Source organism: Tursiops truncatus, chromosome 17 (genome assembly GCF_011762595.2).
Source record: "Tursiops truncatus isolate mTurTru1 chromosome 17, mTurTru1.mat.Y, whole genome shotgun sequence".
NCBI classification, from domain to species: Eukaryota; Metazoa; Chordata; class Mammalia; order Artiodactyla; family Delphinidae; genus Tursiops; species Tursiops truncatus.
In genome coordinates, this window is record NC_047050.1 from 22,243,207 (window position 1) to 22,268,230 (window position 25,024).

The 25,024-nt window shown below is 35.7% G+C and overlaps 1 long non-coding RNA gene across 2 annotated transcripts in view; it reads left to right on the forward strand.

The window, feature by feature from the left end:
• The window catches only part of LOC109548508 (uncharacterized), a 155,706-nt gene extending 146,760 nt beyond the window's left edge, over nucleotides 1–8,946 (forward strand). For both annotated transcript variants that reach the window (XR_012327226.1, XR_012327225.1), the window contains one exon: nucleotides 8,753–8,946. This is a non-coding gene — a long non-coding RNA (uncharacterized lncRNA). The remainder of the gene's footprint in view (nucleotides 1–8,752) is intronic.
• The last annotated feature ends 16,078 nt before the right edge of the window (nucleotides 8,947–25,024 follow it).

The following is a 25,024-nucleotide window of genomic DNA, read 5'->3' on the forward strand; positions in this document are numbered from 1 at the left end:
TAGGATCCAACAGTATGTGCAGAAACATGAAATCATATGAAAGACTTAGGAGGAAGAATTAAAAGCAGAATACAATTTTAAAATGCATATGCCAAACAATATTGTGGGTTGTTTAAAGAAACACACACACACACACACACACACACATACTTATATAGACGATAGTTTGGAATAATTCGATGCAGGAAAATGGCTGCTTACAGGAACAGGGGCTGGATTGGACTGAGGATTGGGGACACAAACAACATGCCTACAAAGCAAAAAAATATGAGATTGTGCTACATAACAAGAAAGAGGATCATATCAGTATCTTTCTAATTCTGTGCATTTATCATCTTTATATAATTTAAAATATATGAAGGGCTTGGCTAGCTCAGTTGGTAGAGCACAAGACTCAAAATATATGACAAAATCCCTATAATGGGAATGTTATATATTTGAAATCCCTCAGGAGTTTATACTCTAGCTAGGGAGAGACACACATACACAAAAAGTACGATTCTGTGTGCTAATTGAAAACTATGACATAGTTTACAAATGTCTCTTTAATGGAGCTTTGGAAAAAATAGAAGATAAATATATTATATATAAAGTGTATAATATATAATATGTATATAATATATATTATATACATATTATATATTTATATAAATATATAAATCTCTTTCTAATATTTTAAATAACACATTTAGCTAGCATAATGACCATATTATTGTCCTACACATAATTATTAATAACAAGAAAAAATGAGAGGGAGAAACCCAACATTTTGTGAAGCTCTATTATGTGCCAACCAGACTGTGTACTAGTTATTTTATGGACTAGTACCATATTTATCATATTTTTCTTTTCAGTGACCTCATAATAATAAGGCAAACGTTATTATTCCCATTTTGTGCATGAGAAAGCTAGAGCCTGGGGAGGTTGAGAAATGTGTTCAGTGTCATCAGCCTGTTTGGGAGCCATGACAATACATAAGTGTCACTCTGGAACCTGTGTCTTCCCAGACGCACTACAATAACTCCACAATAAAATTAATGTCTCTGCTTCTGAACAAGAAATGATAGGAAGTCCATTCCTTTTAACAGCAGTTAAATATGGTATAGAAAGTTCTGATCAAAGGAAAATTAGGACTACCATAGAATCACTGCCCTTTTCTCCAACCCAAAACGTTTCAAGGATGCTTCCTTAATTCTCAGCACACCTGCCCCTTCCTCCACTTCAGCCTCAAGGTCAGTCACTTCATTAGTCCAGTCCTTGGTCCCTTTCTGCCTTGATTATTGATTTATCTTTCTGATTGATTTCCCTCCTTAAAATGGCCACCCCCTTTATTCATGTTTAAAAGTGCTGCTAGAGTGATCCACGTGAAATGCGTAAAGCACCACGTCCTTCCTCTGCTTAAATCATCTCAGAGGTTTTCCTTCAGAACAAAATTCAAGCTATGTAGCTTAAAAGAAAGGCTCCTCAACACATAAATTTCCTTCTACTTCTATTTTCTCTCCTGAGAATCGTTATTTCGACCATAATTCAACTTTTGCTCTTCAAGGTATATTTGAGTAACACCTCCCCAGGAAGCCTCCTCTGCCCTGACCCGGTAGGACAGATGGTGAGTCCTTTTCCTCTGTGCTTTCCATCCTTTTGCACATGCTTTTATCACACTGTGTTGTAATTGTTTTATTCACTGGTACATCTCTCCCATTGTCTAAATTTTTATGTTTTTCATTGTCATTCTCAGAAATTAGCACAGTGCCTGATTAAGAGCTCAGTAAATGTTTCTTGAATGGTGAAATTAATTTAATGGAATGTAATCTAAATATAAACTGAGGTTCCCCCCACCTGTATTTGTCAAGGTTCTTTCTCTCAGATCCATCACCCTCATTACCTTTCCTCCCAACATACATGTGGCTTCAGGAAGAGAAGGGAGTTGTTTTTCATCATATGACTCTTACTTTCTCCTGCTCTCCTTTGCTCGGTCTTTTATAGGATTGTGATGGTGGTTTGCAGGGCAGGGGTAGGAAAGAGAGATTGGGATTCTGGTTGGTGATGTCAGTGCTATTTGTGTTGTCTGTTCGGAATTCTTAACGAAAGAGCAACCCTTAGTTATTTTTATAATATAGAATGCTTAACATATCATTTTCTTCAACTGGGTGCAGTGGAGAAAATTCCATTCTATATGCTATTATGCTGCAGTCCTATATACAGCTATAGTCTCTGTTCTCAAATGAGAGCTTACCCACTTTGCTTGAAGTACCATTCCCAGGGATTGTGGTTTCTAAATTTGTTCTCCAATACCGGGGTCTACCCAGGATTATCCTTGCCTCCTAATCTGCGCAAGATTTTTTGATATGCTACAAACTATAAACCAAATGGAACTTTAACATTCTCAATACACTGTAATAAAATATTATAGGATGAGTAAATAGTAGAGGCAGAACTAGTTATACACTAGAACAAATTAAGAAACACAGGTAGAGGTTACAGTTTTCATTTATCCCACTAGTTATTTCTACCATTAGGTATGCTGGTTTATTTATGACTTCCTTCATTACAGTACTCAGTCATTTTCCCTTAGCTTTAGGCTAGGATCTTGATTGATTAAGGTTCTTTGTCTTGTGAGGGGATCCAATTTTTCATTCCCGAGGAATTTATGCCCTTAGTGCTTCTTATTGAATAAAATTACAACTGTCTTTGGTAAAATTTTTCACTAATCAAAACAGTGGAAGAGGTGTGCAGGGGACTCAAGTTTCCCCCTTATGCTTTCCTGCTCTATCCTTGAAGGTCAGATTTAATTGCCTCAGCCAGTACAATTTATGCCAGTTCTCTTAATCATACATTGGACATGGCCAGATTTCAATTCAGTGAAACCAAAACAAAATAAATTATCTTGTAGGAATGGTTCTTCCCTTGGCTTCTTAAATCTCCATAATAAAAGAAACAACCTCAACATAATAAATGCCATATATAAAAATTCTATAGCTAACATACTTAAAAGGGAAATACTAAAAGATTTTCTCTAAGGTCAAGAATAAGACAAGGATGCCCACTTTCACCATTTCTGTTCAAAAGGTACTGGAAGTCCTACCCAAAGCAATCAGGCAAGAAAAAATATAAACTAAAAGGCATTCAAATTGGAAAGAAAGAAGTGAAATTATCTCTGTTCACAGGTAAGAAATCTTATATGTAGAAAATCCTGAAGATTCCACACACACACCAAAAACATTACAACTGTTAAACAAATTCAACAAAGTGGCAGAATACAAAATCTACATGAAAAAAATCAGTTGAATTTCTATACACTAGCAGTGAATAATCAGAAAAGAAAATTAAGAAAATAATTCCATTTACAATAGCATAAAAAAGGATAAAATACTTAGGAATAAACTAAACCAAGGAGGCAAAAAATGTGTACACTGAAAACTAGAAAATATTGCTGAAAGAAATTAAAGAAGACAACAATAAACAGAAAGACATTTTGTGTTCATGGAGTGAAAGAAATAATATTAAGATGACAATAGTACTCAAAGCAATCTTCAGATTCAATGTAATCCCTATCAAACTACTAAGAATGTTTTTGCAGAAACAAAAAAATCCATCTTAAAATTCTATGGAAGCTTAAGGAACCCCAAAGAGCAAAGACAGTCTTGAAAAAGGGGAACTAATTTGAAGATTTCACACCACCTGATTTTGAAAGTTACTACAAAACTACAGTACTTAAAGCAGTGTGGTACTGGCATAAAGGCAGAAATATAGACCAATGGAGTAGAATGAAGAACCCAGATATAAACCCTCACACATATGGTCAAATGACCTTTGATAAGGATATCAAAACCATTCAATAGGGAAAGGACAGCCTCTTCTTCAACAAATGTTGTAGGGAAAGCTGGCTATTCACATAAAAAAAAAAACAGAGTTGGATCCTTTCCTTACACTGTATTGAAAGTCAACTGCAAATGGATCAAAGGCCTAAATATAAGAGTTAAAACTATAAAACTCTCTGAAGAAAACATAAGGCAAATCTTCATGATCTTGGATTTGGCAATGATTCCCTGGATAAATGACAGAAACACAGGCAACAAAAGAAAAATATAGGTAAATTAGGCTACATCAAAAAGGACATTATCAACAGAGTGAAAAAGCAAACCACAGAATGAGAGAAAATATTTGCAAATCATATGTCTGATAAGGGATTGATATCTAGAATATATAAAGAGCTCTTAGGTCTCAACATTTCTCCAAGGAAAATATATAAATGGCCAATATGCACACGAACAAACTTAACATCGCTAATCATTAGGGAAATATAAATTAGAACCAAAATGAAGTATAATTTTATACCCATTAAGGTCACTATTATTAAAAAGAAAACAACAAACCCAAAACAGAAATAGCAATTGTAGGAGAGGATGTAGGTTAGGAAAAATTGGACCTTTGTACACTCATGGTGAGAACGTAAAATGGTGCAGCTACTGTGGGAAACAGTGTGGTGGTTCCTCAAACTTTTAAACATAGAATTGCCAAATGATGCAGCAATTCCGCTTCTGGGTATAAACCCAAAATAAATGAAAGCAGACCCTCAAAGAGATATTTGTACACCCATTTTCATAGCAGCATTGTTCTAGGTAACCAAAAGGTAGAAGCAACCCACATGTTCATTGACAGATGAATGGATAAACAAAATACGGTATATACATACTATGAAATACTATTGTCTTAAAAAGAAAGAAAATTCTGACCCATGGTACAACGTGAATGAAACTTGAAGAATGGACAAATCCTATATGATTCTACTTTTATGAGGTATCTAGAATAGTCAAATTCATAGAAACAGAAAGTAGAACAGTGATTGCCAGAGACTGAGGGGAAGAGAAAGTGAGGAGTTATTGTTTAATGGGCATAGAGTTTCAGCTTAGGAAAATAAAGCCCCGGAGAGGGATGGTGGTGACAGTTACACAATGTAAATGTATTCATGTCACTGAACTGTATGCTTAAAAATGGCTAAAATGCTGAATTTTATGCTATGTATATTTTACTACAATAAAAAATAAAACAAAATGACTTCTGTAACAGAAGAGTTCAGAGTCTTAGAGATATGAAACAATTAAGTGTAACTATGAACATATTATAGATTGATGGATTCTAACTAATAGTAATAGACACTATATCCTGCAATTGAGCACCCAGTTCTGAAGAATTTTGACTTTCAGTATTCTGCAGCTTGGTCTTCAATTATTATTTTCCTCGTTATCTAAAGTTAGTGTTTTTAGATAATGGGGGAATAAAATAAGATCAGAGAATCCCACTGACACTTTCTCATTGCTTTACTTCTTTCAATGTGAAATTTATGAGTGATAATATTAAGATGCATAAAGCTAATACTAAGACATGGTGGTTCTGTTGCAGAATTACAAATGGAGAATGTTAATTAAAATCAGATTCGTTAAAGGGTGTATGCTGGAAATGACAAATTGCTGCCCAGTCTTCATCTAAAGACTGCTTGAGTTAATCTGCTTTACACCAGCAGCTGACACATCTGCTGAAGGCAGATGCCACCTTGGGAACCTGGAATTGGTGGCTGCAGTTAACAAATTCAACTCCCAGCCAAGGCAGCAGCCTACATAGCTTATCTCTAAGCTTGGTGGAACATGTGTTGAAAATCCCTGAAAAAACAGACAGACCACTGAAGTAGGAGTCATCAGTATTTCAAGCACGGCTCTGCTACTGGGACCATCAGGAAATCACTCACTCCCTCTGAGTTGAATTTCCTCTTCTGTAAATCAAGGCTGTTTTTGCCCATCCTTTTCATTTCTAAAAGTCCATGATCGACTACTGATCCACCCCCATATATTAGGAATCTTAAAGTGGTTCATGGAATAATAGTAGTGAGGCAACCAGGCTGATCCATAGATTTTTGTGGGACTAGGAATAAATCCATCCAAAATATTTTAAACTTAAATGATGTACATTTCTCTTTAAGAGAAAGATACACTTGGTATATATATAGAAACATTTAACTATAAAACAAATGAATGCTGATGATGACTCTGCTTTGATTTAGGGGCTTGAATACATGTATAAAAGCAGGTTTTATTTACATTATTCTCTGTACTTGATTGTCTTATTACATATAAATAATGCTCTCTTCCTTTTTGATGCAATGATTGAACAGACCTCATAGAGGAGACTGAGAATTTATTCTTCCCTTTTGTCCAAATGGATTCGAGGATGGTGACACATCTCTCTCCAGCTAATGCTCTCTTTGATCCTTTTCCATAAAAGACTTCCCAATACCTAATCATCTTCAGGGTCTCCTGATCGTTCAGTTTGGTCTTTCACTCAATGCCTTGCATTCAGTTCTCACTTTGGTACCTGCCCATATTTGTGGTCAAATCCCACCCATGCCCACATTCAAATAGCACTTTCAGGAAAGCCAGACTGGTTCACTCTATCTCCATGTGCCACAGTGGGGAGGTAGGAAGGATCTCTAAGCACTTTGTTTACTGGACCTTTCTTCTCTTTTTGGGGATGGCTACAGAACAAAAGCGTTTCTCTTTGTTCATTCTCTTTGTTTTAGGGGTACACTTTCTATAATACCACCAAAGTCTATATCAACAGCAGAAATAGTAGCACAATGAAAACTTTTTTTTCTTTCTGTGCATATATTTCCAAATAATGGTGAATGACATCACTGGAATCATATCCAGCAAAGTTTGCAATCATAAGACCTGACTTCAAGTGCATTGGCTTTGCTATTTATTAATTCCAAGCCCTTGGGGAAGTATTTAGCCTCTGTTAAATACCTTGATTCTGTGGCTTCCTTGGTGGGGTAATGGTTAAGAATCTGCCTGCCAATGCAGGGGACACGGGTTCGGTCCCTGGCCTGGGAAGATCCCACATGCCGCGGAACAACTAAGCCCGTGCGCCACAACTATTGCAGCCCACGCGCTGTGCTCCGCAATAAGAGAAGCCACTGCAATGAGAAGCCCGTGCACCGCAACGAGGACTCAACGCCGCCAAAAAAAAAAAAAAAAAAAGGAGACTTAGATTCCGTTTCTTCATCTTTTAATGGAGAATTAACTGATAATGACTAGAAAGAATCTATTAAAAATTTCTAGCATGGTGTCTGGACCTGGATAAGCATCCAACAGATATTAATGGAAATCATCCTCCTTTGAGCTTATATTTCACAAATTGTTTATCTTTTCCTTACAAAATTATTTTTTAACATCTTTATTAGAGTATAATTGCTTTACAATGTTGTGTTAGATTCTGCTGTATAACAAAGTGAATCAGCTATATGTATACATATATCCCCGTATCCCGTCCCTCTTGTGTCTCCCTCTCACCCTCCCTATCCCACCCCTCTAGATGGTCACAAACCACCAAACTGATCTGCCTGTGCTATGCAGCTGCTTCCCACTAGCTACTTTACATTTGGTAGTGTATATATGTCAATGCCACTCTCTCACTTCATCCCAGCTTACCTTTTCACCTCCCTGTGTCCTCAAGTCCATTCTCCACGTCTGTCTTTATTCCTGTCCTGCCCCTAGATTCATCAGAACCACCTTTTTTTTTTTTTTTTTTAGATTCCACATATATGTGTTAGCAAACGGTATTTGTTTTTCTATTTCTGACTTACTTCACTCTGTATGACAGACTCTAGGTCCATCTACCTCACTACAAATATTTCAAATTTGTTTCTTTTTACGGCTGAGTAATATTCCATTGTATATTTGTGTCACATCTTCTTTATCCATTCATCTGTCGATGGACACTTAGGTTGCTTCCATGTCCTGACTATTGTAAATAGTGCTGCAATGAACATTGTGACAAAGTTATTTTAATAGATAGGCTGCTTCGAAGCCTGTTATTTATTATAGCTGCTGCATAGGTGGGTAAATTGTTCTTTGCAAAAACTTAAAATTCCACTTCTTATCATAGTCATTATTTTGTACAGCTAGTATGAAAATTTTCCAACAAATGACAATAACTAATTGTGGACCGCTCTTTGTGGATATTAACCTTTTTATTGTAAAAAAAGTCTTGATTCTATTCTCTCCCTTTTTTTAATTCACTGCAGATTATGTCTGGAAGCTGAATTTCATTAAATTAATGTTTTCACCCATGGACCATCCAAAACAATCCATATACCAGGGCCACACCCTGGGAAATTCTGATTCAGTGCCAGCTGATGTTTAGTAATACATAATTTGGAAATACTCCAGAAGCTATTATGATGTACATTTCTGATTAATAAGAGCTGAATTAAATCAGTGCAGGAGAGCGTGGGCTATTACAAAGCTCAGCAGGTTTCTCAGTATCATTCTTGAGTTTTGGATTCTTGTGCATAGTTCCATAAAGATGAGAATAGAATTTTAATTGAGTTTATATTTCCATGGGAACAAGAAAACCAGTGCTCCTTCACGTTCCCAGTTATATCTATGAAAATGTATCCTATTGTTCACTCCAAACTGCTGCAATACAGTGCACGCTACTGAAATGAATTTTCTGCTTTAAGTTACCCATAATAGAATACAGCTTGCGGGTTTGTAATTGTATCTGTGCGAGGTTTTCCATCTCCTTGGATTATCCTCACAGACAAAGAATTTTACAGCTGATGTCCAGCACTCTGATTTTGCAAATAAAGTAATTGAAACCTATAGTGAATAATGATTTTGCCTAAGGTAACACAGCTGGGTGAAGTTTTTACCTGTTTGGGTATACCACATGTAATTAACTCTTATTTTTCTTGCAGGGTGGAAGAACAAATACATTTTATAAAAAGCAGCAAAAAGGGAAATTGTCAAAGCACAACAGAACTGTCAGCAAACTTCAAAGAATCCAAGATATTTATTATACTCCACAGGTCATAATACTTTTCTGATTCCTTTCTTTTTCTACCAATCTTCTAATCAAAATAAAACCTACTGGCAATTTGTAAAGTGTAAAGCATAATGTAATATGTTCTATTTCTCTCTAGTCATAAAGAAGAACAACATCTTGTCAATCACCCTTCAATCACAACAGAGTAGTAGACAGAGAAACTTGGATTTTTTATTATTTTGTTTCTAACCAGTATGTTAAATTTGTAAAACACACGTAAAATAATAATGGGATACTTGGCTTTAGAATCCAATTTATTTTTATATAGTTTTTCATAGACATTCTCACAAGGTGCTTGTTGGAGAATGAGTTGTGAACAAAACAGATATAAGATGTTAATATCTTCTTTTCCTTTAGTTTCTTCCCTCTTTACGTAATATTGAGTATATTCAAAAAAAGTTTATACCTGCTACCTAGTATAAAAAATAATAAGACAAACACCCATGAAACCACTGCCAGCTTAAAAAGTAGAAAATTACCATTATCTTTGAAATTTCTTATTTGTCCTACACTTACTCTATTATCCCTCCATTGGAAATAACAAATATACTGAATTTGGGGTTTATCATTCCTTTGTTTTTTTAATAGTTCTATTATATTCAAGCGGACCTTGAGATATTGTGGGTTCAGTTCCAGACAAACCACAGTAAAATGACGATTGCAATAAAGTGAGTCACATGAAGTTTTTCGTTTCCCAGGGCATATAAATGTTATGTATACACTAAGCTGTAGTCTATTAACTGTACAATAGCATTATGTCTAAAAATATACAAACCTTAATTTAAGAATACTTTATTGCCAGGAAATGCTAACCATTATCTGAGTCTTTAGTGAGTCATAATCTTTTTATTGGTGGAGGGTCTTGCCTTGATGATGATGGTTGCTGAGTGATCCGGGTGGTGTTGCTGAAGGTCAGGATAGTTGTGACAATTTCTTAAAATAAGACAACAATGTTGTTATCTGTTAATGCCTGTTAATGTTAATATTTTGACTTCTCATGAATCACGAATGTTCTTAATGGCGTCTAGAATAATGATCCTCTTCAGAAAGTTTTTAATTGACTTTGGCCAGATCCAACAGAGGACTCACTATCTATGGCAGTTATAGCCTTGCAAAATATATTTCTTAAATAATACGACTTGAAAGTCAAAATTACTCCTTGGTCCATGGGCTGCAGAATGGAGCTTGTGTTAGCAGGCATGAAAACAATATTAATCTCACTGTTCATCTCCATCAGACCTCTTGGGTGACCAGGAGCATTGTCAACGAGCAGTACTGTTTTAAAAGGAATCTTTTTTTTTTTTTTCCTGAGCAATAGTTTTCAAGAGTGAGCTTAAAATATTCTGTAAACCATGTTGTAAACAGAAATACTATCATCCAGGCTTTGTTCCTCCATTTATAGAGCACAGGTAGAGTAAATTTAGCATAATTCTTAAGGGCTCTAGGATTTTTCATATATGGTAAATGAGCATTGGCTTCAACCTAAAATCAGCAACCTCATTAGCCCCTAATAAGGGAGTCAGTGTGTTCTTTGACACTTTGAAGCCAAGCATTGACTTCTCCTCTTTAACTATGAAAGTTTTAGGTGACATCTATTTCCAATATAAGGCTGTTTAATCTACATTGAAAATCTGTTGTTTAGTGTAGCTACCTTCATTCATTATCTTACTAGATATTTTGGGTAACGTGCTGCTGCTGCTACATCAACACTTGCTGCTTCACATTGCACTTTTATATTATGAAGATAACTTCTTCCTTAAACCTCATGAAGCAACCTGTCTTAGCTTCAAACTTTTCTTCTGCTGCTTCCTCACCTCTCTCAGTCTTCACAGAATGAATGCCCTCCTTAAGGGCAGATATTAGGTCTTACAAGTCTTAGTATTTATTTTATAATTCTTTACACTCATAATTTGCAGAGTTCATGGCACTTGTAAGGGTATAAACATATATCAGTTATCAGGTTATCTACAAATGAGAGTTTGCTATATACTGTGTATAAGTTAAATTTTTCTGGTAGAATTTTGACTAGATAATCAAGAAAAGAAATCAAGGTTAAAATATATCAGTGTATAAGGGAATAAACTATAAAGATGCAACAAATAACCTAGTGCAACAAGTAACACATTCCTTCAAACTAAATCTTCCTTGAATTAATGTCATCTTACAATTATGGGAGACCAAAAATAATTTTTCCAAAAATTAGACACTTGGGGACTTCCCTGGTGGTCTAGTGGTTAAGAATCCACCTTCTAATGCAGGGAATGTGGGTTCAATCTCTGGTCGGGGAGCTAAGATCCCACATGCCACAGGGACAACTAATCCTGTGAGCTGCAACTACTGAGCCATGTGCTCTGGAGCCCATGCACCACAACTAGAGAGCCTGTGCACTGCAACTACTGTGTCTGTGTACTCTGGAACTTGTGCACCACAATTAGAGAGCCCACATGCCACAACTACTGAGCCCAGACACTCTGGAATTCATGCGCTGCAACTACTGAGCCCTACTGAGCCCACGCACCACAACTAGAGAGAAGCCTGCATGCCACAACTAGAGAAGCCCATGTGCCACAACTACTGAGCCCACATGCTCTAGAGCCTGTGCACCATAACTAGAGAGCCCATGTGCCACAACTACTGAGTCAGCGTGCCGCAACTACTGAGCCCACGATCTGACACCTGCACACCACTAGTAGAGAGCCCATGCACCACAACTACTGAACCCATGCTCTCTGGAGCCCGTGTGCCACAACTAGAGAGAAACCCATGCACTGCAGCTAGAGAACCCTGCATGCTGCAATGAAGATCCTGCAATGAAGATCCCGCAATGAAGACCTGATACAGCCAAATAAACAAATATATATTTTTTTAAAATGAGATACATGTTTTGATGTGATAAATTATGAGGGTCGGAGCTGAATCACATTTATCCAAATTTGTAAACATATTGAAATAGTCCAACCAATGGTGTTCAGAATATTAAACTGTGGCACAAAAAAATTGCTTATCCAAAGTTATTGAGCATGATGATTGCAAAATCAAAGAAAGTTGTCTCCTGACAGTCAGTACAGAACTAATCCTGAGAACTCACTTCTTCTATGAGGTTTTTACAAATGGAAAATAAGGTGAAAGGAGAGAAAAGAAAGGAGAAGTGAATGGAGAAAGTTTTTTCTTTGTTTTTTGTTTTGGTTTGTTTTTAACTAGTGGAGGTCTAGGACTCTCAGGGCAAAATTAATGACTCACATTTTCTCCATTTTATCACAATGGATGATAATTTCATATGTATGCATGATTTTTTTCAATCTGTTCCATAACTGCAGTGTTTACTTCAGCTGTGTCTTCTGAAAGTGAAAAAATTTAAATAAAGCAGTAGTTTAAAAAGGCTATTTCATTCAATTCATTTAAAAGCATTAATTTGATTCTACAGATTGGGTGTTGCTGTTCAAAAGGAGAGAAAAACACTGGAACCTTAAGGGATGTTCATTCAAGAGCAGACAGTAGCTGATTTATCTTATCTCCCAAATGATATGGCTATTTCCACATGACACCAAATTAACTTTCGAAAAAGGGAGAAAAATCAATTACTTTTTTCTTTATAAATGAGATAAATCAAACACTCAGTGCATTTTTGTTTCCTGAAAGATTTATTTTCAGTTGAGTTGTGTGATCAGTTAGTCAGAGTGTAGCAAAAATTCAAATTCTTACTAATGTATTTTGCTTCTGTGAAATTACAAATTTCTTCTCTTGTGAAGCTTTTCAATAGATGACAGTTTAATCTGTGACAAATCTGTGGCAAAGCAATCTGAAAATAATACTAAGATGGTGCCTGCACTTCACAGTTTGAAAAGTTATACAAATTGGATATTTCAAAATTTATTATGCTGGCAAAAACTCCATGGATCCATCTCATTTATTTATTTGTTTATTTATATCTTCAAGGCATAGCTCAGTACTCGGCACATAGTAAGTGTTTAATCTGTTCTTGTTGATAGTAGAGACTTTTTAAAAATATTCAATTTTATATCATGAATATTAGACCTTAAGGAAATAACTTCTGAAATACTGTATTGTGAGACAGTTTATCAGCTGAAGACATAGTAGGATTTTGGTAAAGAAAGTTACTCTTACAAGGATTCTAATTAACATAGAATTATATATAAATGAATCCAATATCTTCCATTGAAGAAACTGATAGGAAAATTAATATTAGTATTAAATAAAATATTCTTTCTGATTTAAATACAATAATCTTTGCCAGATGGAGGACAGAAGTGAGATGGAGCTGAGAAGAGTGTACTATGTATTCTAAATAAAATTATCTATATTGAAATATTTTTTTCTGGTGCTTTTAAAGTTGTGAATAAGGAGCTCTGAATAATGTACAGTTATATATATATATATATATATATATATATATATTTATATATTAGGATTTGCTTTCATTAACTTAAAGAAACAAAATTGTTTATATACACTGAGTTGACAACAAAGTGATAAATTGCTGAAATATTCTGTGTTCAAACTAAAATTTCAGAACTTTAATAAAAATCTTTAAAATTATTTATAAACCTACAAATTGCTCATATGTGCTTATTTTCTAGAGAATTTTTCCTCTAAAACAAGTATCTGAGTTAATTGTTAAAATTGTTTTGTTCTTTTAGGTAAGAATTAAGTAACTGAAACTCTAAGTAAGAAAAATGTTTCAGTAGATATAACTTAGTTAAATATATTATTTTCTATACATTAATTTTGAATAATTAGTGCCTGATTACTTAAGTTATAGTTTCAAGTTTTAGAGGGTGAATAAACCTCTCTTAAAAGGTATACTTGTAAATTAAAAAATCTTAAAGGAAGCAAATATAATACTTAACATTCTAATCATTATGAGGATTGCCTTTCTGGGTTTCTACTCACCCCACCTCCCAGGAAAAAGCAAACCGCTAGAGGAAATCATGAAATCACAAAGGAAAAGAGAAAGAGAGGGAGAAAGGAACAATGGAATTACAAAGCAACCAGAAAATAATTTTTAAAATGGCAATAGTAAGTCCATACCTATCGATTAATAGCTTGAAATGTAAACAGACTGAATTCTGCAATCAAAAGACATAGGAAGCCCAAATGGATTAAAAACAAAACAAAACAAAACAAAAAACAGGATACAATTATATGCTTCCTACAAGAGACTCACTTCAGCTTTAAGGACACACATAGACTGAAAGTGAAGGAATGGGAAAAGATATTCCATGCAAATAGAAACCAAAAGAAAGCAAGGATAGCTATACTTACATCAGACAAAATGGACTTTAAGCCAAACTATAACAAGCGACAATGAAGATCAATATATTATGATAAAAGGGTCAATTCATCAGAAGGATATAACATTTGTAAATATTCATAAACCCAACATAGGAGCACCTAAATATCAATATATAAAGCAAATATTAACATCTGAAGGGAGAAATAGGTAGCAATACAACAATAGCAGGGGATATTTTAAAATTAATTTTTATTGGAGTATAGTTGATTTACAATATTGTAATAGCTTCTGCTATTCAGCAAAGTGAATCAGTTATATATATATATCCAATCTTTTTTCAATTATTTTCCCATATAGGTCATTATAGAGTATTAGGTAGATTTCCCTGTGCTATGCAGTAGGTCTTTATTAGTTATCTATTTTATATATAGTAGTGCATATATGTCAATCTCAATCTCCCAATGTATCCCTCCCCATCCCCTTACCCCAACCCCCACATAACCACATTTGTTTTCTACATCTGTGACTCTACTTCTGTTTTGTAAATAAGTTCACTTGAATCATTTCTTTAGATTCCATATATAAGTGATATCATATGATATTTGTCTTTCTCTGTCTGACTTACTTTACTTAGTATGATAATTTCCAGGTCCGTCCATGTTGCCACAAATGGCATATTTCATTCTCTTTAATGGCTGAGTAATATTCCATTGTATATATGTTAATACATCTCCTTTATCCATTCATCTGTAGATGGACATTTAGGTTGCTTCCTTGTCTTGGCTATTGTAAACTGTGCTGCAATGAACATAAGGGTGCATGTATCTTTTTGAATTATGGTTTTCTCCATACATATGCCCAGAAGTGGAATTTTTGGATCATATGGTAGCTGTATGTTCAGTATTTTAAGGAACCTCCACACTGTTCTCCATAGTGTCTGTATCAATTTATATTCCCACCAACTGTGTAGGAGGGTTCCCTTTTCTCCACACCCTTTCCAGCATTTATTGTTTGCAGATTTTTAATGATGGCCATCCTGACTGTTTGGAGGTGATGCCTTATTGTAGTTTAGATTTGCATTTCTCTAAAAATTAGTAATGTCACACTTCTTTTCATGTGCCTCTTGGCCATCTGTATGTCTTCTTTAGAGAAATGTCTATTTAGATCTTCTGCTTATTTTTGGATTGGGTTGTTATGTTTTGTTTTTTAATATTGAGCTACATGAGCTGTTTGTATATTTTGGGGATTAATCTCTTGTCAGTCGCTTCATTTGCAAATATTTTCTCCCATTCTGTGGGTTGTCTTTTCATGTTGTTTATGGCTACCTTTGCTGTGCAAAAGATTTTAAGTTTCATTAGGTTCCATTTGTTTATCTAAGAGGTGGATCAAAAAAGATCTTGCTGCGATTTATGTCAGAGAGTGTTCTGCCTATGTTTTCCTCTAAGAGTTTTATGGTATCTGGTATTACATCTAGATCTTTAATCCATTTTGAGTTTATTTTTTTGTAAGGAGTAGGGAGTGTTCTAATTTCTTTCTTTTATATGTAGCTGTCCAGTTTTCCTAGCACAACTTATTGAAGAGGCTGTCTTTTATCCATTGTATATTCTTGCCTCCTTTGTCAGAGATTAGGTGACCATAGGTGGGTGGATTTATTTCTGGACTTTCTATTCTGTTACATTGATCTGTATTTCTGTTTTTGTGCCAGTATCATACTGTTTTGATGACTGTAGCTTTGTAGTATAGTCTGAAGTTGGGGAGTCTGATTCCTCTAGCTCCATTTTTCTGTTTCAAGATTGCTTTGGCTATTTGGGGTCTTTTGTGTTTCCATACAAATTGTAAAATGTTTTGTTTTAATTCTGTGAAAAATGAATAGCAGAGGATTTTAATACCCATTTCAACAATGGATAAATCATCCAGACAGAAAATCAATTTAAAAAAATTCGATTTGAAATACATATTAGACTAGATGGGCCAAAAAGACATATATAGAATATTCCATCCATTAACAGCAGGATACACATTCTTCTCAAATGTACATGGAAGATTCTCTAGGATAGATCATATGTTAGACCACAGAAAAAGACTTAATAAATTTAGAAAAGTTTGAAATCATATCAAGCATTTTTTCTGACCACAGTGATAGGAAACTAGAAGTCAGTTATAAGAAGAAAACTGGAAAATTCACAAATAAATGGAAATTAAACAACATGCTACTGAAAAACTAATGGTTCAAATAAAAATCAAAAAATAAATTAAAAAAAAATTTATCTTGAGACAAATGAAAATGGAAACATACATACCAAAACTTATGGGATGCAACAAAAGCAGTTCTATGAGGGGATTTTACAGTGATAACCACCTACATTAAGAAAAAAGATCTCAAGTAAACAACCAACTTTATATCTGAAGGAACTAGAAAAAGAACAACAAAGAAACAGAGACTAAAACACTTTATAGAATGATTACTAATAAGGAGATTGAATCAGTAATAAAAACCTTCCAACAAACCAAAGTCCACAATCTGATGGCTTCACTGATGAATTCTACCTAAAATTTAAAGAACTATCACTAACCATTCTCAAACTCCCCCCAAAAATAGAAGAGAAGGGAACACTTCCAATCTTATTTTATGCGGTCTTTATTTATAAAGAGAAAAAAACATTGAAAACATAACTCAAATAATTAGTTTGATCAACTACACTTGAAAGTGTAGCATTTATTTCATATTCTGGTTGTTTGGTTATCTTACTAGATTTTTCTATTTAAAACTGAAAAAAAAAAAAAGAAACAAATTGTACAACAAAATATAACTACATTTTAGATCTTATTTTCTTTCATCCCTCTTCCCTGTGTATATATGTATTTATATGGTAAAGAATATGTATACTTGTAATTAAATATGTATATAATATGTATATTAAAATTATATACATATAATTTTTAAAGAATTTTATTGAGATATGATATGACACACAAAATCTGTACATATTTGATGTATACAATTTTATGAGTTTGGATATATGCATATACCCATGAAACGTTACCATAATATATGCCATAAACATATACATCACCCCCAAATTTTCCTCCTGCCTTTTGTATTTATTTTTATTATTACTTTTTGTGATTAAAAAATCATTTAATGTAAGATCTACCCTCTCAGCAAAATTTTAATTATACAATGCATATTATAAACTATAGGCACTATGCTGTATATTAGATCTTTAAGACTATTCATCTAATGTAACTGAAACTTGGTACCCTTTGACTAATATCTCCCCATTTTCGCTTTCTCCCAGCCTCTTGCAACCACCATTCTACTCCCTGCTTCTATGAATTTGAATATTTTAGATTTCTCATGTAAGTGGTAATGTGTGGCTACCCATTGCAATCACATGAGGTTTTATTATATTTTTTAAAAAATCAGTGATGTCTGAATACCACCCCTAGAGATTATGATGTATTTGATCTCAGGAACAAGGTAGACATCAAGTCCTCAGATAGTTCTAACACGTAGATAAAAAGAAAATACCGCTTTAGAAAAATATTCAGAGATGCATTTCTTGGCTTAAGAGATTACGAATTTGGTAGCTTGACACTTGTTTTCATATGTTTATGCCTGCTCAAGTTAAAGTAATTATGAGTGATACATACCAATTCTTATATTTTTTCATATAACATAAAATACATGAAGAAATTACACATTTGCCTTAAACAAGGAGAATATGAGTATATATAAAACTGAGGACAAAGACAAAAATGTGAACTTGAATAAAATGAGAATTGATTTAATGTCTTCAGGTGTACTGAGGAACTCTTCCTCTGGCATGTTTAGAATTATTGTTTAAGTGACATAGTATTGTTGGCTCTAATAATCTTTAATAGAATAGAAGTGTTCACTTATGACTGATTCAGTTATTGCTGTTTTGCATGGATTCTTACACTTTATTTCAAGATCTACCAAGGTCGACTACTCAGGTATACATTTTCATTAGTGGCTTCCTTAGAGAATGTAGAAGCAATAATCAACAAGAGATCTCATCATGATTCATCAATATTAGAGATTTTTGATTACTTAAAATGTACACACTGAAAATGTCTGAGCCAAAAGAGAGAACGATGAAATCCTCTTTATCTGATTTTAAAATTCATATAGAAATACAAAGGACCCTAAATAGCCTAAATAATCCTGAAAAATAACAGATTTGAAAGTCTGACAATTTATTTCAAGACTTATTAAAAAGCTACTACTATAGACAAGAGTAGTATTAACATAAACATAAATAGATCTAGTGAATAGAATTGAGAGTCAAGAAACAGACATATATATAGTTAGTTAGTTAATTAGTTAATTTTTTTTTTTTTTTTTTTTTTTTGCCATACGCGGGCCTCTCACTGTTGCGGCCTCTCCCGTTGCAGAGCACAGGCTCGGGACGCGCAGGCTCAGCGGCCATGGCTCACGGGCCCAGCCGCTCCACGGCATGTGGGATCCTCCCGGACCGGGGCACGAACCCCCGTCCCCTGCATCGGCAGGCGGACTCCCAACCACTGCGCCACCAGGGAAGCCCCATTAATTAGTTAATTTTTGACAAAGTTACAGAGGGAATTTAATGGAGAAAGAATTGTCTTTTCAACAAATGGTGTTGGAAAACTGAATATCCATATTCAAAAAAATTAATAAACTTGATCTATACCTCCTTCTCTTTATAAAAATTTACTAAAATGGTCCATAGACCTAAATATAAAATCGAAGAATATAAAATTTCTACAACAAAACATAAGAAAAAACCTTTGTGACTTTGGGTTAGGCAGAGATTTCTTAAATATCAAAGATTTCTTAATATCAAAAATATTAACCATAAAAGAAAAAGTGATAGATAGCACTTCATCAAAATTAAGAACTTGCTGTTTTACAAAAGATAGTGTTGAGAATGAAAGATAAGACATAAATTAGGAGAACAGATTTGCAAATCACATGCCTAAGAAAGAACTTGTAAACTATATTAAAAACTCACAAAACTCAAAAAGACACAAAAACCTAACACAAAATGGATAAAAGATTTAAATAGACTTTTCTTCAGAGAAGATATGCAAATATCAAATAAATGTATGAAAAAATGCTCAACATCATTAGTCATTAGGGAAATGAAAAATAAAATCACAATAAAATACCAGTATATACCTATTAAGAAATCAAAATTAAAAAGACTGACCACACCAAATGCAGGCTAGGAAGTGGAGCAACTGGAGCTCTCATACACTGGAGGTGGAAATGTAAAAGGATACAGCTACTTTAGAAAAGCTTGGAGAGATTCATAATGTTATTTATACTCTTACCATAAGACTCAGCAATCTCACTCTTAGGCATTTACACAAGTGAAATGTAATTTTGTGCTCTCACAAAAATCTGTGCACAAATATTTGAAGTGGCTTTATTCATAATTGCTCCAACTGGAAACCACCCAAATGGCCTTCATCTGGAGAATGGATAAAAAATTCTGGCACATCCATACAAAGGAATAAAACTGCTACTTAGTAATGTGTGAACTACTGATACAAAAGACAACATAGATGATTATTAAATGCACTATACTAAGTAAAAGAATCCAAAATCAAAAGGCTACATACTATGATTCCATTCTTTTTTTTTTTTTCTAACATCTTTATTGGAGTATAATTGCTTTACAATGTTGTGTTAGTTTCTGCTGTATAACTAAGTGAATCAGCTATATGTATACATATATCCCTGTATCCCATCCCTCTTGTGTCTCCCTCCCACCCTCCCTATCCCACCCCTCTAGATGGTCACAAAGCACTGAGCTGATATCCCTGTGCTATGCAGCTGCTTCCCACTAGCTACTTTACATTTGGTAGTGTATATATGTCAATGCCACTCTCTCACTTCATCCCAGCTTACCTTTCCACCTCCCCGTGTCCTCAAGTCCATTCTCTACGTCTGTGTCTTTATTCCTGTCCTGTCCCTAGGTTCATCAGAACCACTTTTTTTTTTTTTTTAGATTCCATATATATGTGTTAGCATATGGTATTTGTTTTTCTCTTTCTGACTTACTTCACTCTGTATGACAGTCTCTAGGTCCATCAACCTCACTATAAATAACTCAATTTCATTCCTTTTTATGACTGAGTAATATTCCATTGTATAAATGTGCCACATCTTCTTTATCCCTTCATCTGTCAATGGATACTCTTAGGTTGCTTCCATGTCCTGGCTATTCTAAATAGAGCTGCAAAGAACATTGTGGTAAATGACTCTTTTTGAATTATGGTTTTCTCAGGGTATATGCCCAGTAGTAGGATAGCTGGGTCATATGGTAGTTTGATTTTTAGTTTTTTAATGAACCTCCATACTGTTCTCCATAGTGGCTGTATCAATTTATATTCCCACCAACAGTGAAAGAGGGTTCCCTTTTCTCCACACCCTCTCCAGCATTTATTGTTAGTAGATTTTTTTGATGATGGCCATTCTGACTGGTGTGAGGTGATACCACAGTGTAGCTTTGATTTGCATTTCTCTGATGAATACTGATGTTGAGCATGCTTTCATGTGTTTGTTGGCAATCTGTATATCTTCTTTGGAGAAATGTCTATTTAGGTCTTCTGCCCATTTTTGGAATGGGTTGTGTGTTTTTTGATATTGAGCTGCATGAGCTGCTTGTAAATTTTGGAGATTAATCCTTTGTCAGTTACTTCATTTGCAAATATTTTCTCCCATCCTGAGGGTTGTCTTTTTGCCCTTTTTATGCTTTCCTTTGCTGTGCAAAAGCTTTTAAGTTTCATTATGCCTCATTTGTTTATTTTTGGTTTTTCTCCATTTCTCTAGGAGGTGGGTCAAAAAAGATCTTGCTGTGATTTATGTCAGAGAGTGTTCTGCCTATGTTTTCCTCTAAGAGTTTTATAGTGTCTGGCCTTACATTTAGGTCTTTAATCCATTTTGAGCTTATTTTTGTGTAAGGTGTTAGGGAGTGTTCTAATTTCATTCTTTTACATGTAGCTGTCCAGTTTTCCCAGCACCACTTATTGAACAGACTGTCTTTTCTCCATTGTATGTCATTGCCTCCTTTGTCAAAGATAAGGTGACCATATGTGTGTGGGTTTACCTCCGGGCTTTCTATCCTGTTTCACTGATTTATATTTCTGTTTTTGTGCCAGTACCATACTGTCTTGATTACTGTACCTTTGTAGTATAGCCTGAAATTAGGGAGCCTGATTCCTCCACCTCTGTTTTTCTTTCTCATGATTGCATTGGCTATTCAGTGTCTTTTGTGTTTTCATACAAATTGTGAAAATTTTTGGTCTAGTTCTGTAAAAATGCCATTGGTAGTTTGACAGGGATTGCACTGAATCTGTAGATTGCTTTGGGTAGTACAGTCATTTTCATAATGTTGATTCTTCCAAGCCAAGATCATGGTATACCTCTCCATCTGTTTGTATCATCTTTAGTTTCTTTCATTAGTGTCTTATAGTTTTCTTCATACAGGTCTTTTATCTCCATACGTAGGTTTCTTCCTAGGTATTTTATTTTTTGTTATTGCAATGGAGATTCCTTTGTATGTTATTTGTTGTTTTACCCTTGTTACTTTTAAAATTTTTTCTTTGTATTTAATTTTTGATAGCTTGATTAATATGTGTCTTGGCATATTTCCCCTTGTATTTATCCTGTATGGGACTCTCTGCGCTCTCTGGACTTGACTATTTCCTTTCCCATATTAAGGAGGTTTTCAAATATAATCTCGTCAAATATTTTCTCAGTCCCTTTCTTTTTCTCTTCTTCTGGAAACCCTATAATTCGAATGCTGGTGTGCTTAATTTTGTCCCAGAGGTCTCTGAGACTGTCCTCAATTCTTTTCATTCATTTTTCTTTATTCTTCTCTGTGGTAGTTATTCTCACTATTTTATCTTCCAGGTCACTTATTCGTTCTTCTGCCTCAGTTATACTGCTATTGGCTCCTTCTAGAGAATTTTGAATTTCATTTATTGTGTTGTTCATCATTGTTTATTTGCTCTTTAGTTCTTCTAGGTCCTTGTTAAATGTTTCTTGCATTTTCTCCATTTTATTTCCAAGATTTGGGGTCATCTTTACTATCATTACTCTGAATTCTTTTTCAGGTAGACTGCCTATTTCTTCTTCATTTGTTTGGTCTGGTGGGTTTTTACCTTGCTCCTTCATCTGTTGTGTGTTTCTCTTTCTTCTCATTTTGCTTAACTTACTGTGTTTGCGGTCTCCTTTTCACAGGCTGCAGGTTTGTAGTTCCTGTTGTTTTTGGTGTCTGACTTCAGTGGCTAAGGTTGGTCCAGTTGGTTGTGTAGGCTTCCTGGTGGAGGGAACCCTTGCCTGTGTTCTGCTAGATGAGGCTGGATCTTGTCTTTCTGGTGGGCAGCTCCACATCTGGTGGTGTGTTTTGGGGTGTCTGTGACCTTATTATGATTTTAGGCAGCCTCTCTGCTAATGGGTTGGGTTGTGCTCTTGTCTTGCTAGTCGTTTGGCATAGGTTGTCCAGCACTGTTGCTTGCTGTCTGCTGAGTGGAGCTGGGTCTTAGCATTGAGATGGAGATCTCTGGGAGAGCGTTTGCCATTGATAATACGTGGAACTCGGCCCCCCTACCTCAGAGGCACAGGCCTGACACCCTGTCGGCGCACTAAGACCCTGTCAGCCACATGGCTCAGAAGAAAAGGGAGAAAAAAAAAAAGAAAAAAGTAATAATAAAATAAACTAAATTTATTAAAATAAAAATATTATTATAAATTAAAAAATAAAAAGTCATAAAAAAAAGAAAGAAAGAAGAGAGAAACCAAACCAATAAACAAATCCACAAGTGCTAAAGAAAAAAAGAAAAAGAAAAACGGACACGCAGTACCCTGGGACAAATATTAAAAGACAAAATCACACAAAGAAGCATACACACTCACAAAAACAGAAAAAGGGAAAAAAATCTATCTATATATATATAAAAAGGGAGAGACAAACAAATCTACAAATGATAATAAACTCTAAATACTAAACTAAGATTAACATAAACCCAGAAACTAATTAGATGCAGAAACAAACCCGAAGTCTACAGTTGCTCCTACAGTCCACCTCCTCAATTTGGGATGAATCGTTGCATATTCAGGTATTCCACAGATGCAGGGTACATCAAGGTGATTGTGGAGATTTAATCCGCTGCTCCTGAGGCTGCTGTGGGAGATTTCCCTTTCTCTTCCTTGTTTGCACAGCTCCTGGTTTGGATTTGCCCCCGCATCTGCGTGTAGGTCGCCTGAGGGCATCTGTTCTTCCCCCAGACAGGATGATGTTAAAGGAGCAGCTGATGTGGGGGCTCTGGCTCACTCAGGCCGGGGGGAGGGAGGGGTACTGATGAGGGGCGAGCCTGCGGCGGCAGAGGCCAACATGACGTTGCACCAGCCTGAGGTGCGCCGTGCGTTCTCCCGGGGAAGTTGTCCCTGGATCCCTGGATCCCGGGACCCAGGCAGTGGCGGGCTGCACAGTTTCCCGGGAGGGGAGGTGTGGATAGTGACCTGTGCTCGCACACAGGCTTCTTGGTGGCAGGAGCAGCAGCCTTAGCATCTCATGCCCGTCTCTGGGGTCCGCGCTGATAGCTGCGGCTCGCGCCAGTCTCTGGAGCTCCTTTAAGCAGCGCTCTTAATCCCCTCTCCTCGCGCACCAGGAAACAAAGAGGCAAGAAAAAGTCTTCGGCAGCTCCAGACTTTTCCCCGGACTCCCTCTCGGCTAGCCGACGCACACTAGCCCCTTTCAGGCTGTGTTCACACCGCCAGCCCCAGTCCTCTCCCTGCGGAGGGAAGCCCGAGCCTCAGCTCCCAGCCCCACCCTCCCCGGCGGGGGAGCAGACAAGCCTCTCGGGCTGGTGAGTGCTGGTTGGCACCGATCCACTGTGCAGAAATCTCTCCACTTTGCCCTCCTCACCCCTGTTGCTGTGCTCTCCTCCGTGGCTCTGAAGCTTCGCCCCTGCCACCTCCCGTCTCCACCAGTGAAGAGGCTTTCTAGTGCGTGGAAGCTTTCCCTCCTAAACAGCTCCCTCCCAGATGTGCAGGTCCGGCACTATTCTTTTGCCTCTGTTTTTTTCTTTTGCTCTACCCAGGTATGTGGGGAGTTTCTTGCCTTTTGGGAGGTCTGAGGTCTTCTGCCAGCGTTCAGTAGGTGTTCTGTAGGAGCTGTTCCACATGTAGGTGTATTTCTGATGTATTTGTGGGGAGGGAGGTGGTCTCCACTTCTTACTCCTCCGCCATGTTGAAGACCCAAAGCCTATGATTCCATTCTTAAGACATTCTTTTTTTTTTTTTTTTACAACCTCACTTCTGAGTCTCACAAAGCCTTTATTTATTTATTTTAAAATTTTTATTGGAGTATAGTTGATTTACAATGTTGTGTTAACTTCCGGTATACAGCAAAGTGAATCAGTTATATATATACATATACCCACTTTTTTTGTATTATTTTCTCATATAGGCCATTACAAAGCATTGAGTTCCCTGTGCTATACTGTAGGTCCTTTATTATTTTATATATAGTAGCTTGTATATGTCAATCCCTATCTCCCAATTTATTTCTCCGCCTCATCTCCCCCCTGGTAACCATGAGGTTGTTTCTTATGATATTCCGGAAAAGGCAAATTTATAGGGAGATAAAACAGATCATTGGTTGTAAGGAACTGGGGGCTATTGGAGGGACTGACTACAAAGTGTTATGAGGTAATTTTTTGGAGTGAAGGAACTGGTCTACATTTTGATTGTGGTGGTGGTTACATGACCATGTGCTTGTCAAAATCTGCAGAATTATGTATTACTAAAAAGTGTAAATTTTACTGTATATAAATCATACCTTAACTTTTTTAAGGGTGAAAATAAAGAACAAA